At 48.6% G+C, this 21,341-nt stretch overlaps 1 protein-coding gene across 9 annotated transcripts in view; it reads right to left on the bottom strand.

The window, feature by feature from the left end:
* The window catches only part of LOC139361648 (disco-interacting protein 2 homolog C-like), a 217,552-nt gene that overhangs the window by 140,444 nt on the left and 55,767 nt on the right, over nt 1-21,341 (bottom strand). For 2 of the 9 annotated variants that reach the window (XM_071090349.1, XM_071090365.1), the window contains exon 2: nt 5,875-5,992. The exons of 5 other annotated variants lie outside the window; for them this stretch is intronic. The gene's annotated coding sequence lies outside the window, so the exon portion shown is untranslated. Of the gene's footprint in view, nt 1-5,041; nt 5,369-5,874; nt 5,993-21,341 lie in introns of those variants that run through there. 2 more of the 9 variants (XM_071090351.1, XM_071090350.1) reach the window with 2 other exon arrangements.

The following is a 21,341-nucleotide window of genomic DNA, read 5'->3' as shown; positions in this document are numbered from 1 at the left end:
GAGGCTCAAATGTCAGGCTGGGGCAACCGAGGCAGTTATCAGGGGACAAGAAAACGAGCGCACGGTGGAGGCAAAGGTCTGATATCACGCGGCAACTTCGAGTCCAGTGGGACAAACTGACTCAAAATACAGGTTTCAAACATCACCACAGAGAGCTATTCCTCGGCTCTGGAAAGGCTAAGTGACTAATGCCCACACTGAGCATCTGCTCCCAGAGACGACCCTGGTGACCTAAGGGCCAGCTGCTCCGAACCCGCCCCGAACCTCAGTGAGGAACTTTGTTGGTATCTTACAGCACATTGACATGTTCCCTTAAAATCTGGTATTTCATCAACAATGCAGGCGCCAGCTTTGACTCATACACATTTCGATTAAACAAGATAATTTACACCCTGACCGTGCCAGGTAAGAGGTTTACTACAATCTTTAAACAGAGCCAGAGGCTACAGTCTGCTCCTACACAACACCATGTCTCTACAAGTTCGATGAGTTTTTACTTTCCATGTCTTCACTTGCCTAGTGCTAGAAAGCAGATTAAAAACAGAAGGAACCCAGAAACACTATTGAATGAGACTCAAATATCTTGCAGTCATCATCGAGATGAGATGTTTATTAAACAGAAATGTTCTCCCCTGTAGAAAGCAGCACATATCAACACGCACCGATAACTGTCGCCAGCATTCCAGATCATCTTCCCTTCCATGGCCACAGTGCAGGGCAATGGACCACGCACACCTGCAGACCCACGGAAAGCGGGGTGACACGGCCGATTCTTGTAGCGAGCAGGCCAGGGTGCACTCAAAGAGCATCTCTTTCCAGAGGTCTGCCATGGAAAGTTACACATTTATTCCACGAGTTCATGGCACTGCACCGAACATTTCTGTAAGAGTCTCTAAGCAAGTATTTCCTTCTGCCTACAATGGCCCGACACAAACTGAAAAAGCTCTTGGAACTGCCAAAGACTTCAGTATCCCCTTAACTATTGTCATGCACATCCATGTGAAGAGACCACCAAACAGGCTTTGTGAGCGCAACATGGCTGTTCATTTCACCAGGGTGCAGGCGGGCTGAGTCCAAAGAGTCAGCGAAAGGAGCTAAGTGTGGGGCCGTTTTATAGGATTTGGTTAGGTAAAGGAATATTAGTCAAAGGGGGCTTGTTCTCTGGCGGGCAGGAGTGGGGGTCACAAGGTGCTCAGTGGGGGAGCTTTTTGAGCCAGGATGATCCTGGAAAAGGAATTTCACACACACAAAAAATCATCGCTTAAGGCAAGGACTGGCCATTTTGACTTATTTCTGGTAGAATGTTATCAGTTAAGTCCAGGCAGGGCATTTGCACTTTTGTGATTCTTCAGTTACTTCAGGCCATCTGGGCGTATATACGTGCAAGTCACAGGGGACGCGATGGCTTGGCTTGGGCTCAGACGCCTGACAACTATAGTCTTTACTTTTAAGGTGTGGGGTAAGATCATATAATCCCCAACTAGGCTCCTGATGCTGTGTGTGGCATCCAGCAACAGCACGTTCCATTCCTGGATTACATTTGACTCAAGAGTCCACAGTGAGAACGATTTCTGGTGAATGAAACACCAGGCAGGAGGGTGATTCCGCTGGGCAGCTCTTCACACACAGCCCAGGAGCTGAGGGGAGAGGAACAGGCCCACGCGCGTCCACCGTGCTCACGCCCCCTTCGACTACCCCCCACTCCTAGAGGCCCGGACCCAAGGGAAATCTGACCTGAAAATGGGCAAACCCTCACTTTGGCAGAGAGACAGGGACTCGGGGCCACAACTTGACCTCAGAGCAACACAAGTGCAGACACAGCACCCCAGGACACCCTCCCCACCCAAATTCAAGGAGGAAAACCAACGCCCCGCCCCCTTGCGGAAACCCCCGGCTGCTGGAGCAGACGCCTGCCGGCGTGTGCAGCCTCTCCCGTCCCACGTTCCTGGCTCAACACCTGTGCCTCAGCCCTGGCACTGCTCGCCACACCCACAGGTGTGCCAGGAGGGGCAGGTCCTAAGGTCTCCACTGCACCAAAGTCTGCAAGGCAAAGGGGCCGCTCCCTCCAGCAGGAGTCCAGAAGCACACACTGCACCAGCGTCAAGGCGTGAGAATTCTCCCCTCGGTCTCCGAGTCTCCAGTCTGTTGCCCGCCACGGTTTTCTGCCAACGGCGAGGCCCAAGCTGGGCGGCACATTTGGTTCTCACCATTTCCCTTGTCAAATCAATACTGCAAACATATCCAATTCATCCTGTCACTAAAAATGAAATAATCCGCCATCTCCATCACAGATGATGCAATCAGGTTTTCATTACCGGGTTTTTGTTTTGTTTAGTTTTTTGGTTTTTTTCTATTTTGAGATGGAGTTTCTGCTCTGTCGCCCAGGGTGGAGTGCAGTGGTGCGATCTTGGCTCCCTGCAACCTCTGCCTCCCGGGTACAAGTGATTCTCCTGCCTCAGCCTCCCAAGTAGCTGGGATTACAGGTGCCTGCCACCATGCCCGGCTAATTTTCATCTTTTCAGTACAGACGGGGTTTCACCATGTTCACCAGTCTGGTCTCGAACTCCTAACCTCAGGGGATCCACCTGCCTCCTTCTCTCAAAGTGCTGGAATTACAGGCATAAGCCACCACTCCCGACCATTACTGGTGTAATTTCTAAGCCACTCTCTCACACCCACTCCCTTTTTTTTTTTTTTTTTAAGAACCAGCTTTATGCCTATATTTTTTCCAAGAGAACCAGTTACCCCATTTCAAGTACAAATAAGACACGGTGTTTAAAAACCAAAAATGCCCATTTGCACAGAAGTCTCCAAATACCCAGTCGATTTAAGCCTTGAGAATAAGATCAAGCTGTTGGCTGAATACAACTTCCCTTTCCATCTGTCTGCCTGTGAGTTAGACACAAGGATGAAGCCACGAGCTAGGGACATAAAGGGAGGAACCAAGGTAGCGGAGACTCCAAATAAAAGCTGGAAGACCAACACAAATGCACCACACCCTGTACACCCTCCTCTCCTTCCTTTTCAGAATTTCCAGAGGATGAAACAGGGACCTTCTCAGACGTCCCACGATGCAGGCGGCCAGAGGGGAAGGCGGCGGCAGCCTGAATGAGGCGACCGGGAAATCACATTCCACAAACAGAAATTCTCCATGTGCTTTACATCCTCTGTCTCTGAAGAACTATGCCAGGCTAACAGTCGCTAGAAAACCGCATTCAAGTGTCATTTCCCATTTCAAGCAAAGAAAACAGTGGTGGGGCATGAGGGAAAAACATAGCCATGTGTTCTGGGCTATTAAATAAGGTTTTTTCTGTTATAAACGTATAATTTTACATTCTCAGATTTCTGTATAATTGATATGCTTCCTAATTAGCAGACATAGTAATAAAAAGTGAATTCCAAGTGTAAGATCGGAGGAACCGTTCACATGGCTTCAGGTTCTGCTACTGTGTTTCAACTTAAGAAAATGGTTCTGTGTGTTGGTAACAAGGCCTGAGAGTCTGTGTGAGAGTCTGTGTGGCTGTAATCAGGGTTCGTGTTGGCTCCCTAGCAGAGGATGTTACACTGTTACATTATCTTCTACAAAAAATCCTGAAAAAATGAAGGCTGAATAGACATACACACCCACCCAAAATAATCCAAATGTCCACCGATATGAAAAACAGATGAATTACGGCTTCCATCGTGGAATATTCTTCAGCAGTGAAAACAAACTATAGCCACAGGTGCCAACTAGGATAAAGACAACCTTTTAAACACGCTTAAAGTGAACTGACTAGGCAGAATTCCTTGATTACAGGCATCTGCTCCAAAAGGGTACTGTTCTGAATCCTGTGATGTAGAATGATAGTTAGCAACCCTGTTTCGGGGCACATCTAGAAAAAAGCAAAATAATGACTACACAATTTTAAATTCTTTGTAAATTATAACTATTACTATGAAAATTCTAAAAATGTGAAAATCTTCCCAACTGTTATTGGACACGCTTCAAAATAAATACCCTGGCATTGCTTGCCACACCCACAGTTGTGCCAAAATAAATGAAAATATAGCCCAAGGTAGTAGAACTGAAACCTGAAGATGTACGAGCCGTCCCTGTCTCGCTATCTATACATCGGGTAGAAATTTAAGAGCAGGTAGTGACACTGCAATGCAAGGCTCAAACCAACTGGGTATTTGGAAACTTCTATGCAAAGTGGCATTTTCGGTTTTTAAACACGGTGTTATTTGTACTTCAAACAGGTAACTGTTTGGTTCCCTTGGAAAAAATATAGCCATAAACCTGGTTTTTTTAAAAAAATACGGGAGTGGGTATGAGAGAGAGTAGCTTAGAAATTTTAAAAGTATCAGCAGGGAGCAGTGGCTCATGCCTGTCATCCCAGCACTTTGAGAGGTAGGCCCAAGGGGCCTTTGAGGACACCGGTCTCCTCTGCTGCCTGCCTGCTGGACTGACCCCCCAGGACATTCACTGGGTTTCCACCCCTGTCTCATTCAACATCCCAAGGGTGGTCTTCATCCTCGTCTGGGGCTCAGCTCTGCCCCAATTTCCTAAATCTCTGCCTTCAGAGCCTGAAAACACCCACGCCCAGGGTCACCCTAAGTCCACGTTTACCCCAGAGAGTCCCAATTTTATGTTTTCCAGGCATCGCCTTAGTGATAATTTATCCTGTAAATTCCAACTTGCCTTCACACCTCACCCCTGCTGTCTCCCAGCAGAACCCACTCAGATGCACATGCCCCAGACCCACACCCAGGTCTGTACATGCTGCCCTGCTCTACCCATGTGGGGACCACCTCTCTTTCTTGAGGAATCAGCTGGCGATCATCTCCTTGTGGAGGGCTGCCCTGACTTCCAACTCTCTCCAGCAAAGGCAGAAGCCATCCTCGGTACTTCCCCAAAACTCAGGCCAAGTATGAAGATGGCGCAGATGCTAGCTGTGCCTGGGATGCCATGGGCAGGGTCCCCAGATGCTCTGCACATGGCCCGGGGCACCGCCTGAACACAGCAAGTGCTGAAGAAACAAAACTGACGTGCACTGACCTCTGATAGGGCCTCCTTCACCATCCACATCTGTCTCCCCTCTGGACAGTAAAATCCACAGGACACAGAGGGCTTGTCTCACTCATCTTCAAACTCCCAGGGTCACCCTGGTAGGTAAAGGGGACTCAAATGTCTTCTGAAGGAAGCGACTGGTTAGCTGCCAAGTTAAAGGGCCTCTGAAATTCAGAGCTCTGCATAGCAGTCCAGCACACTTTATTATGAATGACTCCAACCACAGCAGAAGTGGCCGTGGAACCAGTGCTAACCAATTCAGGGTTTGTTCACTGTTTCTCAGTTCATTATCACAACGCATTCTCACAGAGCAGCTGCGCACAGATCCTCAGACATCTACACAGAGTGGGACGATGGCGCCAAGTCACGTCAACGTCCTGTTGCAGACTGGGAGACAGCAGTCAGACACGGACCCAGGTAGAGCACAGACCTCGCGTTAAATCGGCTCCGTGTAAACAGCACTCCCTGCCAGGCCCTTTCCTATCTGCACAGCTTCTACAAATTCAACTCTCGCACCTGACACCTAAGAATACTGCACACCCCCATGTGAATCCCCTACTCACCTCCCAAAATGACCCGGCATGGCCGAGTACAAAAACTTTCAACATAAGGGAACTGGAGGGCATGTGGGGCTTTCTCGAGTCCCTGCTGCCTCCTGATGGGAGGGCCCAATGCTTCACACTCCTAGTGAAGGGCGGGTCTCTTCGGCCCCCAGGCTTTGACCTGGAGCTTAAATCAGCATTAACTAATTTCACCTTCCAGGACCAACTTCAAAGGCCTGCAAAGCCAGAGAAGGGAGAGGAGATGGAACACGCCCTCACCTCAGATCTGCTGCAAGCACACACTTCTCAGATGCGTCCCAAGGTGCACAGCGTGTCCGATGCCTGTTTCACATCCACCGACCTGCAGGTCTTCTATGTGGCATCAGCCTCCTGGGCACTGGGAACAAGAGGTATAATGGCAAGTCCCTTCTGCAGCAAAGCTGAGGCAAAGGGACCCAACACATTGGAACTGACCTTTTTCTGACAGTATCAAAACAGAAGGAAAATACTGTACAGTCAACTCCCCCTCACGCAGGTTTATTTACCTGTGACTCAGAGGCCATGACAGAGAACTTCAGGTTCTTACCGATTCCTATTTTCCCCATCCAGGAAGCCTTTGTTTTTAATATCGTACGAACTTGCCATTTTGTAGGCCAAAAACAGCAAATATTGGCAGTTTCCTACAGTTCAACTGAATAAAATATGATCATGGCCTTTTGTGAAACCATGAAGAAAAGGTGGATATCTCAATATGTGTTTCCAGACTGGCTTTGTTCCTGAAGCGGTAACTCTGTTCACTCAGGATATTAGACACTGAAGAATAAACATCAATATCCCACCAAGAAAACCAAAGGAATGAAATAATTTTGCATCCACCTTGGAACCTTTTTAGGACAAGGCAGGACACAAACTTCTAAAAAGCTGCAATTGTCCCTCTGTATACACAGGGACATGGATTCCAGAACACGCCCCGAGTTTACCCAAATCTACGTATCCACAGGACCCCACGGCCACCCTATGGAACCACATGTAGGAAACGTCGGCCCTCCACAAAGCCAGGTTTTTTCAGTAAGGGTTTGGTTGGAAAAAAAATTAACATAAGTGATCCTTCGAAGCTCAAAACCCATGTTGTTCAGGGTCAGCTGCATTTATTACTTGTGTCATATCTGAGGCCTGAAAGCCATCATTCTCGATACCTTAATGTGACGGTTAACAAACTAACTGTTCCGATTAGAAAGAGGAAAAAGCTTATTTTTAAGCTGACAATGAGAGTGGATGCGGCTACGGTGAACGGAGAACAGACCTAAGCAAGCACCAAGGCTGGGGTGACTGCCTGTGCTCAGACCCACCAGGGCCTGTTCTTCCATCTCCCTCTGCTGAAAGGGATAACCTCCTTCTCCCCCACGACTAAAGGGCCTTTTTAAAATATTCACACGAGAAGTGCTATGAAAAGCTGAAAGGTCACAGATAACATTTTTAAAAATAAACATTAACGTAAGCATTTAATTTTCGTATAAGGAGTAAGGAAAGGATCCAGTTTCAGCTTTCTACTTATGGCTAGCCAATTTTCCCAGCACCATTTATTAAATAGGGAATCCTTTCCCCATTTCTTGTTTCTCTCAGGTTTGTCAAAGATCAGATGGCTGTAGATGTGTGGTATTATTTCTGAGGACTCTGTTCTGTTCCATTGGTCTATATCTCTGTTTTGGTACCAGTACCATGCTGTTTTGGTTACTGTAGCCTTGTAGTAGAGTTTGAAGTCAGGTAGCGTGATGCCTCCAGCTTGTTCTTTTGACTTAGGATTGTCTTGGAGATGCGGGCTCTTTTTTGGTTCCATATGAACTTTAAAGCAGTTTTTTCATACGAAAATTAATTCAAGATGGATTAGAGACTTAAATGTTAGACCTAGTACCATAAAAATCCTAGAGGAAAACCTAGGTAGTACCATTCAGGACATAGGCATGGGCAAAGATTTCATGTCTAAAACACCAAAAGCAACGGCAGCAAAAGCCAAAATTGACAAATGGGATCTCATTAAACTAAAGAGCTTCTGCACAGCAAAAGAAACTACCATCAGAGTGAACAGGCAACCTACAGAATGGGAGAAAATTTTTGCAATCTACTCATCTGACAAAGGGCTAATATCCAGAACCTACAAAGAACTCAAACAAATTTACAAGAAAAAAACAAACAACCCCATCAAAAAGTGGGCAAAGGATATGAACAGACATTTCTCAAAAGAAGACATTCATACAGCCAACAGACACATGAAAAAATGCTCATCATCACTGGCCATCAGAGAAATGCAAATCAAAACCACAATGAGATACCATCTCACACCAGTTAGAATGGCGATCATTAAAAAGTCAGGAAACAACAGGTGCTGGAGAGGATGTGGAGAAATAGGAACACTTTTATACTGTTGGTGGGATTGTAAACCAGTTCAACCATTATGGAAAACAGTATGGCGATTCCTCAAGGATCTAGAACTAGATGTACCATATGACCCAGCCATCCCATTACTGGGTATATACCCAAAGGATTATAAATTATGCTGCTATAAAGACACATGCACACGTATGTTTATTGCGGCACTATTCACAATAGCAAAGACTTGGAATCAACCCAAATGTCCATCAGTGACAGACTGGATTAAGAAAATGTGGCACATATACACCATGGAATACTATGCAGCCATCAAAAAGGATGAGTTTGTGTCCTTTGTAGGGACATGGATGCAGCTGGAAACCATCCTTCTTAGCAAACTATCACAAGAAGAGAAAACCAAACACCGCATGTTCTCACTCATAGGTGGGAACTGAACAATGAAATCACTTGGACTCGGGAAGGGGAACATCACACACCGGGGCCTATCATGGGGAGGGGGGAGGGGGGAGGGATTGCATTGGGAGTTATACCTGATGTAAATGACGAGTTGATGGGTGCTGACGAGTTGATGGGTGCAGCACACTAACAAGGCACAAGTATACTTATGTAACAAACCTGCACGTTATGCACATGTACCTTAGAACTTAAAGTATAATAATAATAAATTAAAAAAAAAAAAACCGTAAGCATTTAACAAGCCCATTACGATTTAAAGGGAAAAAAAAACGGTATTAAGTTCCTGGGTGCAGGGGCTCATGGCCGTAATCCCAGCACTTTGGGTGGCCGAGGTGGGCGCATCACCTGAGGTCAAGAGTTTAAGACCAGCCTGGCCAACATGGTGAAACCCCTTCTCTAACGAAAATACGAAAATTAGCCAGGCATGGTGGCGGAAGCCTGTAGCCCCAGTTACTTGGGAGGCTGAGGGAGGAGAATCACTTGAACCCGGGAGGGAGAGTTTGCAATGAGCCAAGATCGTGCCATTGCACGTCAGCCTGGGCGTTGAGTGTGAAACTCCATCCCAAAAAGAAAAAAAAATATAAAGTTTTCCTTCCAATGAACCTATCATTCAGCCACCGAGGTATCCTATAGCTACTTATTCAGCCATGAGATACACCACAGGCGATATAGGCGAACAGGACACTGTTCTTCCCTGAAAGAAGGCTGCACCCTCAACAGAAGGGAGGCACATACTCCGAATGGAATCGGCATAGGAAACAGATGCTGCTGCAGGTTGAACTGGCTGCACAGAGCACCCACTCAGGTGTCTGAGAAACAAGGAGCCGCTGGTGCCATCACCTTCCATACCTGAGCTGGGACAGTGGGGAGCCTCTCATCACCAGGGACAAAGAGCCCCAGAACCACACAACGAGCTTACAAACTCACCAAGGCGATGACTGAGCAATGTGTGTGGAGTGATGCGAACACGCAGATGTCAGGGCCACGCGCGGCATTGGTTTTGTGCATCAACCTGAGCATGCCCGGGGTGCCCAGATGGCTGGTTCTGCATTATTTCTGTGTGAGATGCATGTTTGTCTCTGGACTGAGTGGAGACCCATCCTCGCCGGTGTGGGGGGCACCACCCTATCCCCCCAGGGCCCGAGTAAAACAGCAAGGCGGGGAAAACTGGGTTCACTCCACCTCTCTGGCTGATGGGCCAGTGACATCTGTCTTCTGCAGCCCGTGCTCCTGGGTCTCAGCTCCTCAGACCCTGGTCGGATCTGCAACCTCCGCTTCTCAAGTCTTCAAGCCACACCCTCTCAGGACTATAGCTTGCAGGCTGTGGGTCCTGGGGCTTCTTGGACTCTGTAGCCCCTGCAGCAGGCCTCGCCCTGGAGACACACGCACACCTGGCTGGCTGTCTCTCTGGAAGCCCTGACTAAAAGTCGCCCCTAAAAGTGGTCTTCAGGGTTTCTTTCTAGCCCTAAGATCCCAGCGCCCCTCCTACAATTCTAGGCGGAAAGGTGAACGGAGACCAATGGACAGAGCTGTGTGCGAGGACACGCCAGGCAGCAGCACTGGGCAGGAGGGCACTAACGCTCACTAAGCAAAGAATCAAGGCTGCTTGCCACAAAAATGAGAGCAGTAAAGATTTCTTCAAACAGAAATGAGTTTGTTTCATGATTTGCTCTTAATACATAAGAAAGCATAAAAGTAGGCCTATTAACAATTACGTAAGTCTTTACAGGCCCTTGAACTACTTCTGTCCCTTTGTGTTTTTATAGAAAATAAGCCTGAGGTTAAAGAGAATAACGTCACTGGCCACAGCTGGGGCCACGCGAGGACACAGCTTATACCCCTGAGGTCCCTGGGTGCCCCATATCCTTCCCTTGCTATTTATGGAAATATGGGAGAAACCAGGAGGTCTGAGCGTGGACATGGCCGTGCTCCCAGGGGCCGAGGAAAGCACCCATCTGTCCAGTCTTCCCTCCACCCCGCGGTTTCCTCTTACTCAGACTCTTGGGCTGACGTGGCTCATGCACTCAGCAGCGCCATCATTAAACGTTTAGCTTTGCATCACGAGGGCCTCCTCTGGCCTCCTCTGACCACTCCTCAACCTGCAGTCAGCACTAGTCTGCAGGACACGCGTGGACAAAGTTGATGGATCACGGCCCCCAACGAGGAAGGTGCCAGGCAAGGAGTCGGAGAGCCGGGGATGGAGCAGCCCTCACCCAGGGAGGCGAAGGCCAACAGCGGCCACCACCGAGGGCCTCCCTTCCCACCCTGAGGGCAGCTCACCCAGGGAAGCGAAGGCCGACACCGGCCACCGCTGATGGCCTCGAGGGCTCTCCCCACCCAGAAGGCAGCTGCGATCACATTTCCCATAGCACCAAGAGACCCCTGTATTGAGCACAAACCTTTCCAACCTTCGAATCAATAAGGAATCACAACACAGACATTCCCTCAATCCAAATGGCCAGCCCACAAAACAGACACGCAATTATACACATTTCTTGTGGGAAAATCAGTCAGTCCCTGGGGCCTCGCGCCAGGGGTGGGGGAGCATCATGGGGAGACGCCCCAGCCCCAGCCTGGTTCCTCCCTCTACAGCTCCTTTTCCCTCCTCTTCCCCCCACCCCTTCCCACCCCCTCCTAGCCTCAGAGGCTCCTTCCTCAAATTCTTTCCCCTTGATGAAGTCATTCATGCCCAAAATACAAGGCAAAGTCATGGGGGCTCAAGAGAAAATCCATACCGTGGCTCGCGTTTTAGATTCTCTTAAGTTTGAGAATAACCAAGCAAGAATCTTTGGCATGTGAATGTGGTCTGAAGGCATCTGAGCACAATGCCCGGCACTGGCCCGGAGTGGATCATGGGTGTCTCGGACATCTTCGCAACTCTACACCAATTATTTTGAAACACACCAGCAGAATAGAACCATGTGAATAGCTGCTTCTTAGTTAAAAGTAGGAAGAGACTCCAAAAGCTGCCCTCAAGGAACATCCTTCCCACCAGGAGTTTTCTGCATCGGGCCCTTCAGGCACAGGCAAGGCCCCCGGGCCCAACTCCCTCATCCCTGCGTCACAAAGCAGCAAAGACGGTGGGGAATAAAGCAAATGAAGGAGTCAGTCCCGCCCAAAACGGGCTCCAGAAGCCACAGCCACTCTCCCAGTGTGGGAGCCAAGTTCAGAGACCTGGAAACACCAGCGTTCCCAGGGAGGAGGGCAGAACAATGCCATTTCCCTCTAGTTTAGGGAGACACCACCCCACGTCCTCTAGCCTTGATAGAAGAGAGACTTCACACAAATGATTTCAATGACTCCACCACACACAGAAAGTGGGCTAGGGGCTAACACACCCATATAAATGCCTGGCAAAAACACATTAAATGAACACACAGATAAGCAAGGTTCTCCTGTTATCCACCAAATATTCAGAAACAAATCCAGTAAGCAATCTCTTTGCAATCAAAAGACCAATTCAGAGGTGCAGATTAAAAATAAACATACAACTGAACCCTTAATACACCAAGAACCAATTTCCACGGAAGTGTTATCACATCACCACCTCCCAGCTGAAGGAAGCAGCACTGGCCACTGACCAGCTGTTCACTCATGGGTCAGTGAACGAAAGGCAGTGCTGTCCAGGACAACGATGAGATGTTAACCTGAAAAGGGCAAAATTGCAGAGGCTGGAGGGACCTCCCAGGTAACCTGGCCCCCTCAGTGGACAGAGGACCCCCGTGGGGCCACAGAGCCCAGAGCTCCAGTGTGTTCGGGGAAAGCACTCAACTGCAAACCTGATGATGTCCGAATGCCTTCTGCCCTTCTGCGTCTCTGCCCCACTAACAGGGAATCCGTGAATGCTAAGGAAATGTAACTCATTTTACAATATATGTAGATTTTTAGCAAATTAAAGATAAACAGTGACAAACTTTGAGAATTAACCAAAATATAGTTCAGTGAATGCCCAAACTCATAGCTAGTCTCCAAGAGGTGATAAGCTGTGTGTGGTGGTTAACGCCTGTAAATCCCAGCAGTTGGGGAGGCTGAGGCAGGAGAATCACTTGAGCCTAGAAGGTTGGGGTTGCAGAGAGCTGTCATTGTACTACTGCACCCAGCCTGAGAAACCGAGTGAGACTGTCAAAAACAAACAAACAAAAACAAATTAAAGGAGTTCAAATGAACTCGCCCATACCCTTTAAATTTTCATTTGGGTACATGGGATGATCTAGTTCCTTTTTCCCTTGCAATACATGAATAATCTAATAATTAAATATAATCTAACAATTATATGGGAAAATTTAATTATTTTCCCATTTCATTATTCCCTATCTCAGGGAAAAAGTTAAAAGTATTCCCTATTTCAGGGAAAAAGCTAAAAATCATTTTAAACCTTCCTTCCACAAAACAGTATACTCAGTCATCTCTATCTGCTTTATCATGTGGAATTCAGCTTCACATGCTTACAATGCAGTTTTTGTTAAACAGCGTTTCTGTAGACAGGCAAGAGAAAGAAACACTTGGTCTATGTAGAAGCAGCAGAAGACACGTTTTAACAGAAAAGGGAGAAGATACCACCGTGTGAATCTGGAAATTCTGTCCTCATCTTGTCCACACACACAGAAAACACCCAAGCACGTGCCTAGTGTCCAACAAGAGCACAGAAAGGATAGGGATCCCTCCAGTTGTTTAATGACCAGCCCCACTTGTCACCGCCACGTAACAAAATCCGCACGGCAACTTCAGCACGTTTCTTTCACGATTCCACGGAAATCAGGCTGAAGAACATACAGATGTTTTGCCCACATTTAAAAATCCAAGTGTGGGACTCAGAAATAAAACAAATTATGGGTTCACTTCACTTTTCCAAATTTTTACTTGGAGAAATCTATAAAGATCTTGTCAGTTACATCCTTAAGGTTTTCAATAATTTTTCAATGCAAAGATCGGGCAAGACTTGTAAAGAGGTACACACATACGGCCCAGCGCGGTGGCTCACACCTATGATCCCAGCACTTTGGGAGGCCGAAGTGGACAGATCAAGAGATCAGGAAACCGAGACCATCCTGGCTAACACGGTGAAACCCCGTCTCTACTAAAAATACAAACAATTAGCCAGGCGTGGTGGCGGGTGCCTGTAGTCCCAGCTACTTGGGAGGCTGAGGCTGGAGAATTGCATGAACCCGGGAGGCTGAGCTTGCAGTGAGCTGAGATTGCACCACCGCACTCCAGCCTGGGTGACAGAGGGAAACTGTCTCAAAAAAAACAAAGGAGGTACACACATTCATGCCACATTCTTCTCTCAAAGAGACAGGCCCTTTCTTAAGATTCCAGAAGTAAATGTGGTTGTCACCCTGCTTTTGAGAGGATGGGCTGTGTTTTTTTTTTCTTTTTTTTTCTTGAGACAGAGTCTCACTCTGTCGCCCAGGCTGGAGTGCAGTGGCCGGATCTCAGCTCACTGCAAGCTCCGCCTCCCGGGCTTACGCCATTCTCCTGCCTCAGCCTCCCGAGTAGCTGGGACTACAGGCGCCCGCCACCTCGCCCGGCTAAACAGACTTTCCTCCATGCACCAAGGATGCACCATGGGGGCAGTGCTGCCCCCGCCTCCCCAGTCTCTGCTCAGGGTGGGGCAAGGGGAGCTCCGTTGTCTCCCGTATACACCGTCAACAGGCCAGGTGCTCAGAAGGAGGCTTCCAGGACTCGCTGTAGGCATTCGTCAGCAGGGCAGGCAGTGCCTCGTGCTGGTGGGCATCCAGCAGTAAGGGAGTCTTGCACTTCACTCCCTGGGCCCAGCCCCTGAAAGAGGGGAAAGAGACACCTGTATCGTAACTCATGTGTATTTATAGACACACAGAGACTCTGCAGTGCAAGGTGCAGAACTAGAAGGAATCATGGAAATAAGAGGGAAGACATTTGGTGACGACTGGCAGAGCCACCTCAAGCCTCAGCACTTCCTGCCGGAGCCCTCACTGACCAGACTCCTCCAGGGTCACTGCCACTGCCTTGCCCAGCTCATGACAGGGCAGACAGTGACAGAGCCTCAGAACAACCTCCCACTCTTTCCTCACCAGCCCAGGGTACGAGCTGTTCATGAGTGTCCCAAAGCCTGAATGCGGGGACACAGAGGTGACTGAGCAGAAAGGGGGACAGCCACAATGGCCGCGGGTGTGCAGACATTGCGGGGCACCCCAGCAGCCCTTTCCGTCTTAAAGAGGACGGCCACTGGTGTGCGGATGCTCCCGCGTGACCCAGCCGTCCTTTCCATCTTATAGGGGAATGGCCACGGGTGTGCAGATATTCCCAGGTGCTCCAGAGACCTTTTCACCTTAAGGAGATTTTCACAGTCTCATATCAGTCTCCAAACTATTCAGTGAGGTTGGAGGAGTATCACTGTGGACCAACACTGATTGGCACCAAGTAAGGGCAATTTTATAACCATGTCTCAACCATGAAACAATCAGGTCTTTGGCCATCTGGTCTAAGCTTTTTCTGTAACAAAGTTGGATAATTAAGTTGAACTTTGGTTTTCCAAAGCTTGTTACAGAAACCACATCTTCCTAGGTGTGGCTCTGTGGTGTCACGAGGGCTCTGGCGTGCTCTGAAATGAATTTGCCACTTCAGCCTACACTCTACTCCCTTGTTTGGTTAAAGAAACCCAAAAAGCAGAATTTGTTTTGGCCAATCGCGTGCTGACCCAACTGCAGAGGTTTTAATTAGAGTACTTTCATTGCATCATAGAAAGCAAAGTCATATAGATCAACTCATTATTACCACTCCAAAGGTTTAGTAAATCTCCAGATAATCAGGCAAACATTTTAAGAAGCTACATTAAGGTTTACAATACTCAAAATTTAAAACTACATCCATGCTTCAAAAAACCACCATTCCCATTTTAGATGGCCAAATGCATATGAGAAAGAAAGAAACGTGCTGAGCGCATTTTTTGGGTAATCTTATGGAGAAACTGCCACTTTAAAAATGGCTCTAGTCCCTGGCTCCAGATGGGTGTGGTGGGTTGCCTCACTCAATTTCAACTCCACCTGAAGCTGGGACACTAGAAATCCATTCCCACACTCCAGGGCACCAGAATTCCCACTTCTGGAAACAGCCAGGAATGCAGACCTGTAGCAGAGAATTCTTTCCTGCCCACCCTAACTGTCCTCTGTGGAAGGCGACAGTCAAAGACAAGTCCATCCCCCTAGGCGCAAATGCACCACGAAGAACCATTTCAAGGTGGGAAGTGATTGATCAGTGGGAACAGGCAGTTTAGCTAATCACTTATAAGGCAGAGAAGGGGGGTTTGAAGGCCTGTACCTGGTCTTGTCCTCGGCAAATGGTCATCCCACCAGTCAGCCTAAGCCACATGGGAACGGGCTTCTTGAAGTAAAAGTGGGGGCGCAGTTGTGGGGAAGGGGAATGTCTTAACCATCACTGTTTTGAAGGATCACAGGGCTCAGGCAATGTTCAGTATTATCACACACCAAGGTTTTTACAGTCTGAAGAAAACTACAGTCCTAAGGTGTCAGTTCTCAAAGTCCTTAAGTTCCTCCTGCTAAGATTCCCAGAGGGTCTCCACTTCTTGCACCGAACCCCAACTTGCACAGGCACCTGCGTCCTTCTCCTGCAGCAAATGCAGATAAGAAGCTGTGGCTCTGCTGCAGTAATGATGCCATGCAGCCCTAACACCCCAGCAGAGCAATGGCTCTGGCCTGAATGTCCCCAAAACCTCATGCTGAAACCATCTCCGAAGGGATACATTAAGAGGTGTGGCCTTTGGGAGGTCCTGCTCTCAGGACCAGGGTTGGTGTCCTTCTTGGGAGGCCTGGAGGAGCCCTCCTGCTCCTCCACCACGTGAGTTCTGACGAGATGACCGCTGCCACGCAAGACCCGGCGAGATGCTGCCGTCTGTGAGCCACAGGCCCTGGGGCACCAGATGTGCAGGTGCCTTGACCTTGGACTGCCTTGACCTTGGACTTTCCAGCTTCCAGAGCTGTGAGCAATAAATGTCTCTTTACAAATCACCCAATCGACAGCAGCCGGACAGAGACAGTAATGTCACAACATGAGTCACTTTCTCAGTGGGCCAGAGGACTCCCCATGAGCCACCACTGTAAAGCAAGAACTCCCTGGAGGATGGAAAGGGGTTCACAAGGAATTCTACCCAGCACCAGGGTGTCTGTCCTTTCTTGCAGGAAGACAGCTGAGCCATGGCAGGAAACTACAGGGTGGGTGGGGCTGGACAGTAATGTGTCACCTGCTCATCTAAGCCTCAGTCTCCTGCCTCTCATCACGACAGTGGGGGTAACACCCCCCTCACCTGAGCTGTTGGGGGAGGTAAGAGTGCTGGGTGATTAACAATTATTAGTTCCACGGAAATAAGGCAAAGAATCTGCCCCATGTCTTATAAAACCAAATCAGCCCAGGAATTCCACATCACTACTAATTTGCATGGGAAAATACCAGATTCTCCTAAGTTCTGGCATGTCATTTGTATTAATAAAGTTTGCAGAGTTTTCACATACTAAGTATATAAAACAGGAAAATAAATCATGCAATTTGGAGGCTGAAGCAGGAGACTCACTTGAGCACAGGCGGCGGAGTTTGCAGTGAGCCGAGGCCTCGCCACTGTACTCCAGTCTGGGTGATAGAACGAGACTCCATCTCAAAAAATAAAAAAAAAAAAAAGATTTTGCTTCTTCATACTAGTAAAGTGGGCAGACTCTACATGCCAACTCTTATTCAAAGGTCGCCTAACACTGACTCAGGAACTCTGGCCCTGATGTGCTTGGAGTTTTAATCCTAACAGTGTTAAAGACCACTCCCCCAGGAGCTCTGAACAAGTACTCCAGGTATACGCTGAACAAGACCACACACTCTGACCGAAATCTAACTTCCCAGACCCAAACTACAGAACCACAGAAGACACTGCTTCTGTCCAACTTTTTGTTCTGCCATCGTTTGTGTCCATTATTTCCTACAAACCATCTCATTAGAATTTAGGGCACACAAAAGGCCAATACAACAGGGTTACTTTTCAAAGGTTTGGAGGTGAAGAACAGATACAATGCAGTAGCTTCCTATTGCTGCTGCAACAAATTACCACAAATGCAAACCTCCTCTCAGCCCTGGGAGTCAGGAGTCCCAGGGCTGAAGTCAAGGGCTCAGTAGCTTGTATTCCTGCCTGGAGTCTCCCAATTCATAGAAGCCACCATGCAGCTTGGCTCACAGCCCCACACCCCTCCTACCACTGCCCCGGCCTCAGTCCTGCACCCCTCCGGACCCTGCCCCTGCCCCACACTTGCCCTCACCCCCACAGCCCTCTGGCCTCTATCTCGTCCTCAGGTCTCCTCCTCTGAGGCAGACCCTCGTACTGCCTTCTCAAAAGGCACATGTGAAGACACTGGACCCGCCTGGACAACCCAGGGTCCTCCGCCATCTCACTGTCCGTTACACTCACATCTGCAAAGCCTCTTTTGCCATGGAAACTTCATTATACTAACAATCATTTAACAAGTCCATTATAATGATGTGAAAATTGGCATTGTTTTCCTCCTAATGAACAGATCAGTCACCCATGTAACCTATAAATATTTGACTATTAAATATACAATACTGTAGGAGACAGAGATGAGGAAGACGGTTCCTCCCTGAAAGACGACTGGACCCTAGACGGAGGGATAAACATTCTGAACAGAATCAACATAACTCAACATTTGAGTCGGAGAGGTCAAGCAATTAAGACGTTCAAAAAAGCAACCAGAAAGTATGTACTGTGCCTGTAGTTCACATCTGCGCCTGGCGTCATGAGCACGAGCATGCGGACACGCACACAGGGCCCAAGTGTAAGACCAAATATAAGGAGCTTTCCACTGTAGTATTTAACTAGATCTTATTACAAAATAGCCTCCTGATTTTTATCCAAAAAGTTCTCTGTAATTAAGGAAATTAATTTTCCCCTAAAAGGCATTTCTCTAGCTATCATTCCATATAAACTAAATGGGCATATTAAAGAAAAAAGACAAATGTTTGACTTCGGGGGTTTGCCTACGACTTGAATAAGCATGATTTTCTTCTGGCCAAGCAGGGAGCAGCTGGACCAGACTGGAGGGAAGGAAGAACAAATTTCCACTCTGACCTCAGTTGGGCACCAGAGTCTTCCCTGTCAGAATGTGGGTGTGGTGCTTCCCACACACCAGCCTCTGACGAAACTCAGCCCAAGGGTGTGGGAAAAGGCTGTCTACTTCTGAAAAATCTACAAAGTGCAGACACATCAAAAGCTTCAGAAGACTGTAAAGGGCCAAGGAGACCACTACACCCTTGGAGTTTACAGAAAATGGTCAGCCTCACACGTGCCTGAGGTCCAGGGTCAGCTCCCGGCTGCCGCGACGCCGTGAACGCAGCCCTGGCTTCCCCTCTGATGCAGAGAGCTGGTCACTCTGCCGGCAGCACTCAGAGCTCAGAACATTCTAGAGGAAAGCAACGTGTCCCTTTTAAAATGGGGAACCGGGGCAGCACAACTGAAGCTCTACGACTGTCTCAACTACTGGGTTTCGGGGTAGCATTAGGAAATCGTGAGAATCCAAATCTCAATTTCATACAGATTCCAGATTCACTGCAGGTTCCAGAATTTCCTGAGACATTCTTCCAATTTATCACTCAGGATTCCCTTGCCAAAGCTAATAAAGTCTACATTCCTTACGGAAAACCCACCATAAGCACCACCACAAATAAGATCAACTGACTGACGCCCGCCCTTCGCACCAAACATAGAAACTGTTACTCACACAAGACTGTGCTGGAGGCAGCTCTCAGCTGAAGCCGAATCCGTGAGACTTCATTATCCCCCATTTTGGATCGAGTGTGAAGACTGTCAGCAAACCAGGGCCCCAGTGTAAAGCAGAGAACAGATCCTCTGATGCCTGCCTGAACATTTCCTTCCCACCTCTGTCTTGGATATTGAACACCCTCAGAGCTCCTGAGTCACCCACATTTGCAGGTCATTTATCCAGCCACCAGGATAACACAATTATGCGATAAAAATGCCTTCTCAGGGCTTTGTCATACTCAACAAAGAAGCTCAGAAGGCTAGGTAAGCGCAAGAAAGGGGGAAGCGTCCTCCAAACAGACAAAAACCAAGGAAAACCGTGCAGAGACTCGAGAGAGAGAGAGCAGAAACACAGCCCGCTGTAGCCTTTCAGGTCCTGCTGGCCGCAGCCCTGCGTTAGGTGGCACCATTTCCACAGATGCATCCTGCTGGGCCCACTTGAAAGGTCCCGCTTGCGAGACACTCACCCCCACTTCCAGCTCCTGCAAGACCCGCTGCAGCCCCACTCCATCCTGGGGGCCGACTGTGCAAGTCTTCCCGGCGAGACCCCTCAGAGCCTACTCAGTGTCTGAGACTGGGAAGCACCAAGGATCCAGAAAGGCACAATCCCGTTCTCCTCGTGCTGCTTTCTGGGTTCCAAGTTGTCTAACGAGTCCTGCATAAACCCCGGGCTGGGGAGCCAGCCAGGGCCCAGCAGCACCCAGCTCATGCGCTCCACTCACCCCACAGAGGACCACGGAGGCCCCAGCACACTCTGTCCGCGGGGCAAGACACCAGAAACAGCCACAGTTCAGGGTTCTGACACCCGCCCCGCTGCCGTCATTACCTCCTGGGATCTGAATTCTCATTGGTTGCAAAGGTGATCCCACAGCTCCGCTGCCTTAATTACCTGCTGGGATCTGAAATTGTATTGGTTGGAAAGGGGATCTCATTGCTCAAGCACTCCCTGCTGCCTCCTTGCAAACAACATAAAAAATCCAAAACCCCTCGTAAAGAACGTTTACTATAACCTCAAAACAAGACACATCCCGAGACCAAGGAAGATACACACGCACATCTGACACCCGGTGGACGTCAGTGACCGACGCCACGGCTTCCGTGTGGCGTGTGAAGCAGGAGGCCTGTCACGGTGACTCAGGCTGGGGTCTGAATGGGGGTCTTCCAAGCAACTAGGCAACCAGGACGCACACCCCAAAACCCAAGTCCCCGCACTCATGTACCTGGCAGAAATGCTGCGTGGCCATCGACACCAGTTGTGAACCAAGACCGATCTGTGTCCTGTGGCCCTCACAACGTCCGTACATGCCTGGGCCCAGCAGAGGCCCGCACGGCACCCTGCTCGCCTCCAGTGGGGCTCTCTCCTGCCAAAGGGGATGGCCCTGAAGTCCGTGGAGATTTCCAAAGCTCTACAAAGTCGTGCTTCCTCCTGCTTGTTCAGAAGGCCTAAAGCCCTGAAGACACCAGTGAGAATTGACCTAGCCTCTTAAGGCAGCTCAAATACCTAAACACAGGAACGCCGGACCTCTCTGCCCTCGAGAGCAGCCGATAACACACTGGGCTAAGCAGAAGGTACAGATGTCACATTCAGAAGCCAGTGGCGCTCAAGATTGCATTCCAGGAGCCGCCCATGTGAGTCCCTCCAAGGCTTCCAAGTCCCACTTGATTGTTTTCATCGTATCTCTATAACATCAGAGACACTATATCTCACGGTATCTATGAGATCGTCTCCACTTTTATGAGCACATATGCTCCCTGACTTACCATGGGATGAAACTGTTCCAATAAACCCAGCGTAAGCTGAAAATATCCTAAATAGAAAGTGCATTTGACATCATAGTTTCAACTTACAACGGGTTCATCCAGAGGCAGCCCATCTTGGGCCAAACAATGCACTGAGTGTGACTAGTTCACACCATCACAAGGTTGAAAAAAAAAATCAGATATGTAACAATTGGGAGCCAGGGACCCTCTGTATTGGGGCTCCTGTCTTCAGAGACAACAGAAACCTCTTCTTAGACAAGAATCACAATTTATAATCCTCAAAATGTTAAACTTAGTTTAACAATCTAGACGTTCAAACAAAGCCAAAGTAGGC

This window comes from Macaca nemestrina, unplaced genomic scaffold (genome assembly GCF_043159975.1).
Source record: "Macaca nemestrina isolate mMacNem1 unplaced genomic scaffold, mMacNem.hap1 Scaffold_82, whole genome shotgun sequence".
Taxonomy (NCBI): Eukaryota; Metazoa; Chordata; class Mammalia; order Primates; family Cercopithecidae; genus Macaca; species Macaca nemestrina.
The sequence above is the reverse complement of the archived record's forward strand: the minus strand, read 5'-3'. Positions and strand labels throughout refer to the sequence as shown.